General features: G+C 37.4%; 1 long non-coding RNA gene across 1 annotated transcript; it reads left to right on the top strand.

Moving 5' to 3' along the window:
• Positions 1 to 75: 75 nt before the first annotated feature.
• Positions 76 to 7,415, top strand: LOC110459279. The gene is made up of 3 exons (XR_002463878.1): positions 76 to 281; positions 3,088 to 4,700; positions 4,941 to 7,415. It is a non-coding gene; the product is annotated as an uncharacterized LOC110459279 (long non-coding RNA).
• Positions 7,416 to 15,827: the final 8,412 nt, after the last annotated feature.

Raw genomic sequence — 15,827 nt, 5'->3', positions numbered from 1 at the left:
GTTGGTACAGGTTCTATATCTGTTGTCTGTAGGGGCTGCCTGACATCAACATTTTGACCTAACTTGGTGGGCTAATGTTATTTAACATTTTTTCTTTGCAGTTTTCATAGCAAAATTTGTTTGGAAAATAACCTTCATTATTAGCTGTACTTAAAAAGTTGTGATTCACATGTTTCCAGATTGTTATCAGTATTTTCATTTTGTAGGGAGGTCAAAACCAAACTGCCTGTCATATTGGTGTCAATGACGTCGGAATACACATTATCAACTCACAGACAGGGGTAAGCTACCAAACAACAGAAAACTCCCCCCAAATGGACATGTGTTGTAGAGATAAGTTGATTAAATTCTTGTCACAATACAAGTTAAGCAAGTATTTTGTTGCTGTGTAAAACTGTAAGGATGATCAATCAAAACATTAAAATAATAAATAAATAAACACATCTTTTTCTGTAAATACTCATTTCTAACATTAAATTTTGATCATAAAATCTCATTACCATAATTATTCATTTACCATGATTACCACGTACAGGTTTTTGTATTATTCTGATGAAGCCAGCCAATACGATGAAATGTTTGCTTACAACTATGCAATTATGTGATATCTATCAAATCCAAGATTGTAAAAAATGAATTGTTCATATTGCATTGTTTTAATGAAACTTGTACGTAGCCTATTGTCAGATGCAGACTCCTCCTCAACTTAAATCTTGCTTCCGAATTACTGTCTTCTTCAGCAGAATTTATTACATTTAACATAAATTACAGTAAAACTTTACCTGTTTTCATTGAGAGGGCTTTTGTTGCTTCCATGCCTTACTTAGGGGCTATATGACATATCAGTAATGATGGTATGGTGATAGGGGCTATACGACATATCAGTAATGATGGTATGGTGATAGGGGCTATATGACATATCAGTAATGATGGTATGGTGATAGGGGCTATATGACATATCAGTAGTGATGGTATGGTGATAGTGGCTATATGACATATCATTTCTGATGGTATGGTGATAGGGGCTATATGACATATCAGTAATGATGGTAAGGTGATAGGGGCTATATGACATATCAGTAACGATGGTATGGTGATAGGGGCTGTATGAAATATCAGTAACGATGGTATGGTGATAGGGGCTGTCTGAAATATCAGTAATGATGGTATGGTGATAGGGGCTATATGACATATCAGTAATGATGGTATGGTGATAGGGGCTATATGACATATGAGTAACGATGGTATGGTGATAGGGGCTGTATGAAATATCAGTAATGATTGTATGGTGATAGGGGCTATATGAAATATCAGTAGTGATGGTATGGTGATGGGGGCTATATGACATATCAGTAGTGATGGTATGGTGATAGGGGCTATATGAAATATCAGTAATGATGGTATGGTGATAGGGTTTATATGACATATCAGTAGTGATGGTATGGTGATAGGGGCTATATGACATATCAGTAGCGATGGTATGGTGATAGGGGCTGTATGAAATATCAGTAATGATTGTATGGTGATAGGGGCTATATGAAATTTGTATCATCTGTTTTGAGCAGTTGGCAGGGTTCTTTGCTTGGTTGAGTACTTTAAGTAATCATGGCTGTTAACATGAGAAGAATGAATGGTGCTATTGCTCTAGGGTGGGTACATATAACAAAATAACTCACAAGTAGATCTAATTACCTGCCAAGGTTACTGTACTAGTGAGACCTACCCATTGTCAGCATTGTCAGTAAGTGAACAGAATCTCTATGATAGTCTTTATGTATAGCAGATAGTCTTTATGTCTTTATGTATAGCAGGTCGTCTTTATGTTTTTATGTATAGCAGGTAGTCTTTATGTCTTTATGTATAGCAGGTCGTCTTTATGTCTTTATGTATAGCAGGTAGTCTTTATGTATAGCAGGTAGTCTTAATGTATAGCAGGTAGTCTTTATGTCGTTATGTATAGCAGGTAGTCTTTATGTATAGCAGGTAGTCTTTATGTATAGCATGTAGTCTTTAGGTATAACAGGTAGTCTTTATGTCTTTATGTATAGCAGGTTGTCTTTATGTATAGCAGGAAGTCTTTATGTTTCTATGTATAGCAGGTAGTCTTTATGTATAGCTGGAAGTCTTTATGTTTCAATATATAGCAGGTAGTCTTTATGTACTGTCTTTATGTATAGCAGGTAGTCTTTATGTATAGCAGGAAGTCTTTATGGCTTATGTATAGCAGGTAGTTTTATGTATAGCAGGAAGTCTTTATGTATAGCAGGTAGTCTTTATGTATAGCAGGAAGTCTTTATGTCTTTATGTATAGCAGGTAGTCTTTATGTATAGCAGGTAGGTTTTATGTATAGCAGGTAGTCTTTATGTATAGCAGGTAGTCTTTATGTCTTATGTATAGCAGGTAGTCTTTATGTATAGCAGATAGTCTTTATGAATAGCAGGTAGTCTTTATGTCTTATGTATAGCAGGTAGTTTTATGTATAGCAGGAAGTCTTTATGTATAGCAGATAGTCTTTATGTATAGCAGGTAGTCTTTATGTCTTTATGTATAGCAGGTAGTCTTTATGTATAGCAGGTAATCCACTGCCAGTCCAGGAGGGCCCAATCTGCAGACTTTATTTCATAGAAATATATATGTTTGGGGTTGCAGGCAATACACAAGAAACTTGTTTGAGTTATTAAAATGAGAACAAATAAGTATCAGTTATCACATTAACATGCTTAATGTCAGTAAATGTTAGATTGAGGCAGATGATCTGATTTGTTAGAAACATTTAAATGCAGAAGTATTTTCCTTCTCTTACTTTGATTTGAATGACAAAGTTCTGAAATAAAGATGTAATGTACACTTGTTCTTACACCAGACATAGATAGATTTCCCTGGCTTGTTCTTATCACCCTACTTGGATGTTAGCGTTGCAACTGTTATTTCATCTGATAATGTTTTGTATCATATAAAATGTGTTTTTCTAATATTGAAAATTGTCCATAGTGAAATCTATGTTGAAATGGGCTTTCACTATTCCATCAAACTTGCCCAATGTAGCATTGTACTGGATTTATCATTTGGTTTGTTTTTGTATTTAGGTTATGCTGCACAGCTTCAAATATTCTGAGATAAAATGGAAACATGAGGATGGAAACTCGTTGGAAATCGTAGTGGTTAGATTGGAACCAAATGTTGATAAAAATATCACCCGTGAAGTGAAGCTGCGGACAAAACAGGCAGGTTTAATTCTCAACCTGATGGAAAAACTCAAACAAATGCATGCCTTTAAGGATCGGTCTGTAAACCTTGTGTATAGTCGAATGTCTACTGTGACATAAACTAGGCCTGTTTGCGACAGAGCAGTGGGGAAGTGACATTAATCTACACTCGTTTCATTAACAACAAAAATAAGAAGTTATCCATGAAAAGAAGTGTCTTTAATGACAGAAGCCGAAGAAGAGGTTACAGAGTTTCCATGCCTTTCATACTTGCCATCATTTCAGTGTTCAGCTGGTCCAGATGACCATTGGTCTGGCCCTGCCCTTTGTGATACAGTCAAGGGCCATAGCATTGAAACAGTTGAGATCCCTTTTTAAACCAAAATAATGTTTCTTTGGGATGAAGAGAAGAACAGGATCACGCTACCAATGTAAGCTCAGGGGGTCTGGCCCTGCCCCGGAGAATTAGCCCGTGGGACATAGAAATAATTGAAATCCTCTCTCTCATAAGAACAGATCTACCATATTTCCTATGAAGCATCTTTTGTCCCTGTAGCTCCCCAGGGGGTTGGTCACTAAACATGGTATTTGAGAGTTTAAGTATTTGGAAGCCTACTCGTCGTCAACTGTTGCTCATATTTGGTATCCTTGAAACCAAGGAATCAAATATTTAATAAAGGAGAGGTGTTGCTAGGAGACTGATACAAAAGTTGGGAATATCGGCAGAACATTTCATGAGAATACATTTTTATTTTGCTATGATCGCTTAAATATCCAAATGACCGATACAGGCCTCATTTTTAATGGGAAGAAACTGCCTGGTAAAATCTCAAATTATCTCGGTAGAACTATAGGATCCCTATTTGATGAAGTAATAGTGTGAAATGTCATATTTTAAACTGTCCCATGAAATCAATTCATTGAGTTTTAAAAGGAAATAACGACTAGGAGGAATTTTCCCCTTAGAACACGATTGCCCCAACAAACAGTGACTTGACCACTGCTCAGCTAAGGTGAGGGTTGGCTTGGGACGGGGCTCATCACTTGTCTACTCAGCTCAGGTGAGGGTTGGCTGGTGTTTGGGCTCATCACTTGTCTACTCAGCTCAGGTGAGGGTTTGCTGGGGTGTGGACTCATCACTTGTCTACTCAGCTCGGGTGAGGGTTGGCTGGAGTTGGGGCTCCTCAAAGGTCTACTCACCTCAGGTAAGGGGTTATTGGGGTGGGGAGTCCTAACGTGTCTATTCAGCTCAGATGAGGATTGGCTGGAGTGAGGGCTCCCCACTTGTCTACTCAGCTCAGGTGAGGGTTGGCTGGGGTGGGGGCTCCTTACTTGTCTACTCAGCTCAGGTGAGGGTTGGCTGGTGTGTGGGCTCATCACTTGTCTATTCAGCTCAGGTAAGTGGTTATTGGGGTGGGGGGTCCTAACTTGTTTATTCAGCTTAGATGAGGATTGGCTGGGGTGAGGGCTCCCCACTTGTCTACTCAGCTCAGGTGAGGGTTGGCTGGTGTGGGGGCTCATCACTTGTCTACTCAGCTCAGGGAAGGGGTGATTGGGGTGGGGGGTCCTAACTTGTTTATTCAGCTCAGATGAGGATTGGCTGGAGTGAGGGCTCCCCACTTGTCTACTCCGCTCAGGTGAGGGTTGGCTGGGGTGGGGGCTCCTTACTTGTTTACTCAGCTCAGGTGAGGGTTGGCTGGGGTGGGGGCTCCTTACTTGTCTACCCAGCTCAGGTGAGGGTTGGCTGGTGTGTGGGCTTGTCACTTGTCTACTCAGCTCAGGTGAGGGTTGGCTGGTGTGTGGGCTCATCACTTGTCTACTCAGCTCAGGTAAGGGGTTATTGCGGTGGGGGGTTCTAACTTGTCTACTCAGCTCAGGTGAGGGTTGGCTGGGGTGAGGGCTCCCCACTTGTCTACTCAGCTCAGGTGAGGGTTGGCTGGTGTGAGGGCTCCCCACTTGTCTACTCAGCTCAGGTGAGGATTGGCTGGGGTGAGAGCTCCCCACTTGTCTACTCAGCTCAGGTGAGGGTTGGCTGGGGTGGGGGCTCCTCATTTGTCTACTCAGCTCAGGTGAGCATTTAAAAATACATGTAATGTTATATGAAAAATGTACTTAAGTTTTTAACTCTTTGATATTTAAAAAAAAAATGTATGCAGTATTGGCTGAAAAGATGTACACTGAAGCAGAAATGTATGACAAAATTGCCAGTCTCTTCTTGAATTCGTTGTCTTTTGTGAGAGGGAAAAGAACAAAAGTAACTACAGAGTAAAAGGTTTCCTGTTTGACCTATACTGGATCCCTACTGTGCAGGGCCTGTAATCAAACTTTAGCTTCATGACACTTGAGTTCGATAAAACCATTACTTTTTCTGTACTATTGAAATTACAACTCAAATTCTGGGATTTAAAGTTATCACAACTAGAAATTGACTTAAATAAGATTTGTTATTGGGTTAAAACTTTAAAAAAATTGAACTCAATGTATGTTTAAGGTAATTAAGGTCAATATCAATGTATCCCGATACTTACCTGTGTAAGCTGTTCTTATCATGATGGTTGTCCTAATTCTTGGGTTAGATTAACACTTTAGGATGTGCAACCTAACGAGAGTATGTGAACTAGTAAGTAATACTTCATCTCATCATTAACACTAACTTATTTACATCACTTGGTATCATAACATGTGGAGGATTTTAGTTTTTAGTGAGAAATGCTGAAAATATTTTATTTGTTACAGCTGACCTATTTATCTGTGATATGATCATTGTAAGGCACGTTCAAATTTGTACTTTTATGTCATAGAAACTGTTAATGTTTATGAAAATGAGTTTAAACCATGTTGCTTGATACCAATAGGTCAAATACATGAAGTATGCTCTTCTGTGCATGGTTTCTGTGCAACCTACATACAAATTATAATAACATGCTCATATTTTAACCATTTTTCATGATCTTGATGCCATCATCGAAATACATCATACGGTGCTCATAACCATTGGCCCAAACACGTATCATGTTTGTGCCTAATTATAGACATAGGTTTTGTTGATGAAATGCTGGGGTTTTCAACTGGTAATATAATTATGCAAATATCTCATGAATGCACTGATCATACTTATTATTTATTACTGGATTTCTCCAAGAAGCAGATATGTTTCTGTCCAATTTTTCTACATTTATACACATTTTTACTTGTTTTCCCTCTTGGTTGTGCTATAACAGTTTGAGATTTGTTGTTATAATAACCTTACTATAAACATGACTGAGTATTGACTGTCACTGTACAGACCTGTATGTATAGTACAGTGGATGTGTTCCTATACAGATTTCATTGTTTAATGCCATAGATTAGGACTTCTCTGTGGTTCTACTGTAAATTGACATGGTGCAAGGTCTGTCATCCATCAACCATTTCCTGTCCCCTATGTCAAACCTCATAACTCCTCTGAGTAACTGATCAGATTTCAATCAAATGTGCTGTGGTGCATCTTAGGGACTGGGAAATCCAACACTGTATAAAGAAAGGGTGTAGTATATATGGGAGCTTAGAAGCCTGGCCAAATAGGGGATATGGATGGCCTTTAGGAGACTAATTCTCCTACATAACATCAGTAGAACAAGGAAATGAAATGTTGTTATATGTATAAATGGAAGAGTGTAGCACTCTTTGGGGGCTTAAGTTGAGATAACACAAAAGACAGGTGAACGAAGCTGGCCCGTAGGCTTCTTGTGTTGAACAGATTTACATCCACATTCAATGTTTAATGTTCACAACATAAGAACCAAGTCAGTGCTCAAATATTAACACAAAAAGTACGCCAAGTACTCCTCAAAAAGTAATGTAAGCAACAGCAACTTAAGCACTGATATATACCTAGGTGTTTTAGAACACAGAACTCCTTCGAGTTTTAGAGACACAGTAGTAAAAAGAACTAGTTGGTTAAGGGTGTATTGTTCCATTCATTATCACTATCATCACTGTTTAGAGTTATGTCCCTTATGTTAGCATTTATACACATATTGAAAATTTGTCCAATTTGTCATCCAATCTGACACCTGTAAATGTTGATAATACTGATTGTCATGCTAGTTGTGATTTGTTTATGGTTACACTGTGTAATGGTGGTAATCATGAAGTTGTTGATTCATTTAATGTTATTTGATAAGTATGTGATTTCAACTGCTGAAATAAAAATAAACTATTTTTATAAACAACAGTTGTTGATTATCATTGTATGATTTTACTGTCATATTGTAAAGACTGGGGTCTTTGGTTTCTTTATGAATTTGTTGTAAGATATATAAAAAAAATATCACTGATTACCAGAGGACAACATCCTCATAGGTATATGGAGGCACGGTAGTCTAGTGGTAGGACGCCAGGCTTGTGACCAAAGGGTTGCGGGTGCGAGTCACGACACGGTACTGTGTTGTATCTTTGAGCAAGATACTTTACTCCGCGTGTTCCAGTCTACTCAGCTGTAAATGAGTATGTGGTTGGGCAGTGCTAGAATTGTTGAATGCTAGCTGTTAGCGCCAAAATGGCAGCTCCGGCTGTTGAGAAAGGTATTGGCTGGTTGTAAAGGCCCTATAACCACAGATAATAATTTGTGAACCGCTTTGAGATGACCTACAAACTAGTTTGTGATAAAGCTGTATAAAAAAACTCAAATTATTATTATTATTAATAACATGTCAGGTAATAAGGGAGCCATAAGCTCACTTCGCCCTTCGGGCCAGGTGAGCTTATGGCATGGTGCGGCGTCAGTCGTCCGTTCGGCGTCCGTCCGGCGTCAACTTTTTACTTTAAACAACTTCTTCTGTATAACCAAGAGGCCCAGGCTGATGAAATTTGGCCAGTAGCATGCTGATTTAAAGGGCTACCAAATTTGTTCAAATGAATGACCTTGACCCACTTTCAAGGTCACAGGGGTCAAATATGTTAAAATCTTCAAATGACTTCTTCTCAATAACCAAAGAGCCCAGGGGACTGATATTGGGCCTGTAGCATGCTGGGATGAAGGGCTACCAAGTTTGTTCAAATCAATAACCTTGACCCACTTTCAAGGTCACTGGGGTCAGATGTCTTAAAATCTTCCAACGACTTCTCAATAACCAAATAACCAAGGGAACTGATATTGGGCCTGTAGCATGCTGGGATGAAGGACTGCCAAGTTTGTCCAAATGAATGACCTTGACCCACTTTCAAGGTCACAGGGGTCAGATGTCTTAAAATCTTCCAACGACTTCTCAATAACCAAATAACCAAGGGAACTGATATTGGGCCTGTAGAATGCTGGGATGAAGGGCTACCAAGTTTGTTCAAATGAATGATCCTGACCCACTTTCAAGGTCACATGAGTCAAATGTCGTAAAATCTTCAAACCACTTCTCAATAACCAAATAACCAAGGGAACTGATATTGGGCCTGTAGCATGCTGGGATGAAGGGCTACCAAGTTTGTTCAAATGAATGACCCTGACCCACTTTCAAGGTCACATGAGTCAAATGTCGTAAAATCTTCAAACCACTTCTCCTGAATAACCAAAAGGCCCAGGGTAATGAAATTGGGCCTGTAGCATGCTGGAACGAAGGACTACCAAGTTTGTTCAAATGAATGACCTTGACCCACTTTCAACCTACTGTCCTTGTTCGACATTCAAGGTCACAGGCATCATATGTTTAAATCTTTTAATAGGTTCTTATAAATCAAACACCGATATTCTGCCTGTAGCTGTATTTAAGTCCACTTTTAAGATTACAAGTGTGAGATTAATACAAGGTGAGTGATGCAAGCCCATTGGGCCTCTTGTTATATTAGCTCACCTGGCCCGAAGGGCCAAGTGAGCTTATGGCTTGTTGCGGCGTCCGGCGTCTGTCCAGCGTCAACTTTTTACTTTAAACAACTTCTAATCAGTAACCAAAAGGCCTAGGGTGATGATATTTGGCCAGAAGCATGCTGGGATGAAGGGCTTCCAAGTTTGTTCAAATAAATGACCTTCATCTATTTTTAAGGTCACTGGGGTCAAACATGTTTAAAACATTTAAACGACTTCTTCTGAATAACCGAAAGGCCTAGGGTGATGATATTTGGCCAGTAACATGCTGAAATAAAGGGCTACCAAGTTTGTTCAAATGAATGACCTTGATTTATATTCAAGGTCACAGGGAACAAATATGTTTAAAACCTTTAAACAACTTCTTCTGAATAACGAAGAGGCCTAGGGTGATGATATGTAGCTAGTAACATGCTGGGATGAAGGGCTACCAAGTTTGTTCAAATGAATGGGTCACTGGGGTGAAATATGTTAAAAACATTTAAATAACTTCTTCTGAATAACCGAGCGGCCTAGGGTGATGATATTTAGCCAGTAACATGCTGGGATGAAGGGCTACCAAGTTTGTTCAAATGAATGACCTTGATTTATATTCAAGGTCACAGGGAACAAATATGTTTAAAACCTTTAAACAAATTCTTCTGAATAACGAAGAGGCCTAGGGTGATGATATGTAGCTAGTAACACGCTGGGATGAAGGGCTACCAAGTTTGTTCAAGTGAATGACCTCGCTCATATTCAAGGTCACAGTGGTTAATATATGTTTAAATCTTTAAATGATTTGTTCTGTATAACCAAACGGTACAGGGCGATGATATTTTGCTAGAAGCATGCTGGGTTGGAAAACTATAAACTCTGTTCAACCTAATGTCCTTGTTCGACATTCAAGGTCACGGCGTCAAATGTTAAAATCTTTTAATAGGTTCTTATATTATGAATCAAACACTGATATTCTGCCTGTAGTGTGAGATTAATACCAGGTGAGCGATTCAGGCCCATTGGGCCTCTTGTAATTATATATATTTCAAAATTCCAGGGTTATACGCTAACTTACGGTCTCTGGTCAGGTAGTAATCAAACTGACTAATCACTAGGCTGTCCTTATAATGATTATAGAGAGCAACACCCGACTTCAAAGCAGGTCAAGTTTTACCGTTATGCTGTTGCGCAATTCAAACTAGTCTACTTGTATCTTCCGCAAGGTGGATAAACAGATAGAGCCTTCAATTTCTCACAACATATTCCAGGAATGCAGTGAACATAAGCAGGAATTTCGAGAATGGGCTTTCTGACGAACCCTTGAGACCAAGAGTTTGCGAGTAAGTTTTTTCACTTGAAACCTAAGGAGTTAACTCAATTTTTAACAGCTTTTGTTTATTGTTTTAATCAATTTTGTCATCTTTTTCCAGAATTTTATCTCTATTTGTATTTGATCTATTCAACATTCTACCACAATTCGTTTGCAACACGTGTTTTGATTGGATACAGACCATGTTCTAATCTGTGATGGAATTTTAATCAGTCGTGTTAAGCTCCACCCATCGCACTTAAGCCACGCCCCGTTTCTAACCAAAACAAAATGGCGTCAACCGTCTGACATCACGCAACCGTGTCAACTTAATTGTCCTTCATCAGAACTCACAAAAACTCACTGGACCATTTGCCATTCACCATTCCAATGTTAACATTTACAATTATTACAACTGAAAATTTTAAATAAAATGGTTTTGTAAACACTGTTGATGATATTTTCCTGACCTTTATAAAGACTGCTAGACGGGGATAAAGGTATGTCTTCAAAACAAAGCCATAGTGATAATCCTGGCCTTCCTGGGTTGTCACGTGAGCAAAGTTCCCATTAAATAATTCTCTGGCCTCCAACCCCCTATAGTGTCTTTTAGGGTACGTGTGAAAATCTCTTATGCAGACCTTGTTTAATTTGCAATCAGTGTATACACTTGTTACCTACTTTTGACGCTGTGAAAAAGTTAGAAAAAAAACTATTCAAATATTCAAATTACTCGTTTAAAATCGAGGTAAAATTTGGACATAGTGGGGTTTAAAAATATTTTTGTTCTGATTAGTTGCCTAGCCTAACTTTTAAAGTTTAAACATATTTTATTGTACAAATATACAAATGGATTAGACAACACGTTTTTACAACATAATAAAGTCCTCTCCTCAATACATTTGGTAAAAATAGTGTATATGCTTTTGGGGAAAGGGAGAAAGATATGGTGGAGAAGGAAAGGGGGAGGGGGGGGGGGGGGGGGGGGGGGTACCTAGAAAAGTAAACGTATAAACTGAACTGAATCCGCATTGGAATAAATTATAAATTATACAGATTTCATGACATGCAGCCTGGTAGAGTAATTTCAAAATGAACAGAATCAATGTAACAAAGAAATCGGACAAAATAATGAAATGCAATTTCATAAACACATATAACAACGTACACATAAATAAAAATAGAAAATAATTATAACTATCAAAACCTAAGGCATTTTCACAGGGATGGCCACAATAACAAACTAGACCATTAACCAGATTTACTCTATAAAGATCATAGTTAAGTGGACTACACTGATGTCTAAGTTTAGTGTGCAAAATGTTCAATTTACGTTCACCGAAACCTTAGTAGATTGGTGGAGGAAATTGTACATTTGAAGTTAACGAGTTTTTTTAAAAAGAATGTAACGAAGTCAATGATTGCACTGAAAGGTCCAATGAATTCCAACCGCGAAGAGTTAAAGGTATAAAAGATGAATTTGTTAGTGAAAGCCTGAAAGGACGAATTATATAAACGTTATTGTGTTTAAGGGCCGGGTGTAACGGTTATTTTCTGCAACGGAAGACGGCAAAAGAGAATTTAAATAGTCCGGAGTTAATTTGTTGTGCATTTTAGTCAAAACTTGGAGTTTTCTGCGTTTTTTTATTCGAAAGAGTTTCTAGACCAGTTTCAAAACTAAAGACTTCAATTCAATATAAAGGAAGTCCAGTTATAATACGAGAAGCTTCTCTTTGGGCTTTCTCTAACATTTCTGTTTCAACCATCCCACAATTCACAAGCATATTTTAAAACTGGTAAAATAAATGATTTATAAATCTTTAAAAGATTATCTCGATTTAATAAGTATTTTAGTCTACGTAAGACGTTGACTTTTTTTCATGATTGAAGTATACATTGCACAAATATGATCCCCTCATTTTGCACTTGAATTAAAAATGGCCGATAAAAAAGTACACCTAAATGTTTATGATGATCAGTAAAATTTAAAAATTCGCCATTAAATTCTAATTGTAAATCTTCATCAATTTCAACCAAGTTTGAAACAAAAATTACCTCAGTTTTTTTCTGGATTGAATGTTACTAAATCAAGTTTAGGACCATGCATTAAGAGACTCGAGATCTCTATTCATTACCGTTTGGATTTCTAGACATGAAGAGGACGAATTTAACAAAGTAGTATCGTCTGCAAAAAGTCGAGAGTTTGATTCAAACACATCAGCAATATCATTAACACAGATAAGAAACAAAAGAGGTCCAAAAATCGAACCCTGACGAACACCTGCTTCAATGAAACCTAAGTCAGAGTAAGAATTATTCAGAAGACTCTCTGGTGCCTTTGAAATAGGTAATTTTCCAACCATTGATACAATTCCCCTAAATTTCCATAGGATTTTAACTTAATCATGAAACCCGTATGCCAAACCCGATCAAAAGCCTTAAAAATATCGCGGAGTACCATACATACATGTTTTTTCCCTCTAGAGCAATACAGATGTTATAATAAATTTAAATGAGCTGATATACAGTATAATGACCAGGCAAGAAACCAGACTGGTGCTTATAAAAAAAATTAGTTTTCAATAAAATAATTATGCAAGTATTTGAAAATTACTGTCTTAAACACTTTTCCAACTGTAAATAACAAAGAAATTGGACTGTAGTTAGAGGGCGAATGCCTGTCACCTTTTTTAAACAGTAGCATAACTTTGGCTGTTTTCCAAGAGTTTGGGTAAACATCAGACGATAAAGACATATTAAAAATGATTTCAAGGGGAACACAGACTGTTTCTGATGTGTTTCTTAGCATATGGTGACTGATTCCATCCTCACGGAGGCCGAACCAAGCTCCAATATCTGTAAAATAACTCATATTTTCATTATTATTGACTCTAAGAATGTACCTAAGACTCTTGCCAGTCTTTGGCTCGATGAGAGGAACCGCAGTATTTCTGTCATCTACACGAGTTATATTGCAAAAAAGTCATTTAATAAGTTAGCTTTGTCTTCGGCACTAGTAACCACATTGTCAGAAACAGGATCTACAAGAGTAGGTATAGATTTAGTCCGAATTATTCTGACGTTTTCTCGACTTTTTTTATATCGGTTTGACGTCGATTAACGTCAGAACTCCGGCACTCTTTAGTTGGAAAATACTGTTCGTAATGATCTTTGAAACATGTTATTGATACCACATACTAGTGCATAAAGAATAGATCTTTCGATCCATGTGCGACATGTGTTTGAAAGTGACGATTTGTTTCTAAAATATCAGTTTGAAGAGCGACCCAGGCGCTGGTCGCTTATTTCCCGCATATTATAGAGAGCTGGAGTTCTGACGTTAATCGACGACAGACCGACATAAAAAAAAGTCGAGAAAACGTCAGAATAATTCGGACTAGTATAGATTGTGTAGAACCAGACGATTGTATTAACCTTTTGATGAGTCTCCAATAAGCTTTTGGATCAGCGGACGAGTACCCTTCAATAATACCATGAACATTTTCATAAAATAGTTTACGGGCATATTTTTTCATGTTATTGACCTTATTCCGTTGAGATTTGAATTTGTTAATGTATGAAAGATGTTTGGTTGACACCGCAATTTTATGCAACTTATCTCTAATTTTTATTATTTTTCTTAATTCTGAGGTCATCCAAGGTTTATCATTAGGTCTCATAATTACATCTTTTGATGGAATACATATATTTGCAAATTTTAGGAACGTATCAGTAAAACGATTACAGGCAGTATCAATTGCATCATAAGCTCATTCCAATTATAATCAGAAATAAGATTATTAAATCTGTCAAAATCTGCCCGCTTATACAGGGAATATCAATGCAAGCAATACAACCGTCATGGTCACTCAATGATTTGTCTATAGTTATAACAGAGGAATCAATACAGGAAAGCGTGTTGGTTAAAAGTATTGGATCAAGTAGACTAGATCGAGTCGGTCCAATACGAGTTGGTTCATTGATAACATTTGACATACATGTACTAAAGGAATTAATAATATCAAGAAAAACATGGTTACGAGATGCAGTTAATAAGTCGACATTAAAATCTCCCGTGATTATAACATTTGGTGAAATATCTAGAGCAAGGTTTAAAGACGTACGTAAATTTTCCCAAAAAGGTAAAACATAATTTTCAGGTCTGTAGGCCGAACCAATAACCAATACAACATTTGGTAGAGTGATTTTTAACCAAATAATCTCATCACCTGGATATTCTAATTCCAGCAAACGGTCAATTTTTAAAATATTATTGATATAAACCAGAACACCACCACCAGCGAAATTTCTATCAAGTCGAAAAGGTACATGAAAACCAGTTATAAGGAAGTCATCTGTAGAGACCTGATCATCTAAATGAGTTTCAGTTAAGCATATAATATCATATTCACCAGATATATCATCTATGTAGTCCAATTTATTCCTAACACTTCGTATATTAAGGTGAAATATTGAAAGCTCTCCACGCCCCGGGCCAGGGTGGCGGACTCAATGTCCATATGCTGTAATAATAGTAAAAACAAGATGATAGAGAACTCAATATTTCGAAAGCATGAAAAGATTGAAAGGTTCAAATGATAAATAAACCACGATATATAATACCGACCAAGGTCGAACACCCTTATACATGAACCTAAACAAAAAGAGAACAACTTAAACGACTTCATCATACATCTGCCGTATAGACCTTGGAATAAATAACGTACCAATCGCTATTCTGTGACACATATACGAATTACCCATTGTCAAATACGTAACAGATTTGGCTGATAAAACAGCGAGTCGGTACCATCATTCGACAACGTACAACCCAGCAAAAGATCTTGACCAATAATATTTTACATGGGAATGAAATCGTAACCCAGGAGAATAAGATAAAGAAAATGAACGGGAGAAGACGAGGACTAGGCATTACAAGATGGATCGGGGTGGGTGGAGGGGATATGTATGTAAGAACAGTGCAGAAAAGTAAGAGGTAAGGTCGAGTGATAGAGAGAGTAAGGTGCAGTAACATTTTAATGGGTACGCATAACTTTAGTAATAACTGAGAATTGAACACAAAAACACTATGTACATACATATACATGATACATATATCTCCATCCATAGATAAGTGTACAGCCCACATTCCACCCTATGAGACACTTTCTTATAAGGAAATTGTGGAAATAGAAAACCTTTGGTGTAAACTTATTTGCATATTTGTTGCATTAACAAATGGAAAGGATGCACACATATTTAGTTTAGAAAAATCACACGCTGCTGTTTTAGTGACTAAACTGAAATGTCGTTAGAGCTGTGAATTAAAAAAGTTTTGATGAAACATTTTCGCACCTGCGAACGTTAGGTGTACGGTACTGTTGTCTCCCCTGTACGTTTCTGTTATCTCCCCTACCAAATGGTATTCATTAAACCAAGTTCAATTAACTAATCGAACAGATACACAGATTCAATATTTACAATGTTTAAAATCAA

The sequence above is a fragment of the Mizuhopecten yessoensis genome, unplaced genomic scaffold (assembly GCF_002113885.1).
Source record: "Mizuhopecten yessoensis strain PY_sf001 unplaced genomic scaffold, ASM211388v2 scaffold9995, whole genome shotgun sequence".
Classification (NCBI taxonomy): Eukaryota; Metazoa; Mollusca; class Bivalvia; order Pectinida; family Pectinidae; genus Mizuhopecten; species Mizuhopecten yessoensis.
The sequence above is the reverse complement of the archived record's forward strand: the minus strand, read 5'-3'. Positions and strand labels throughout refer to the sequence as shown.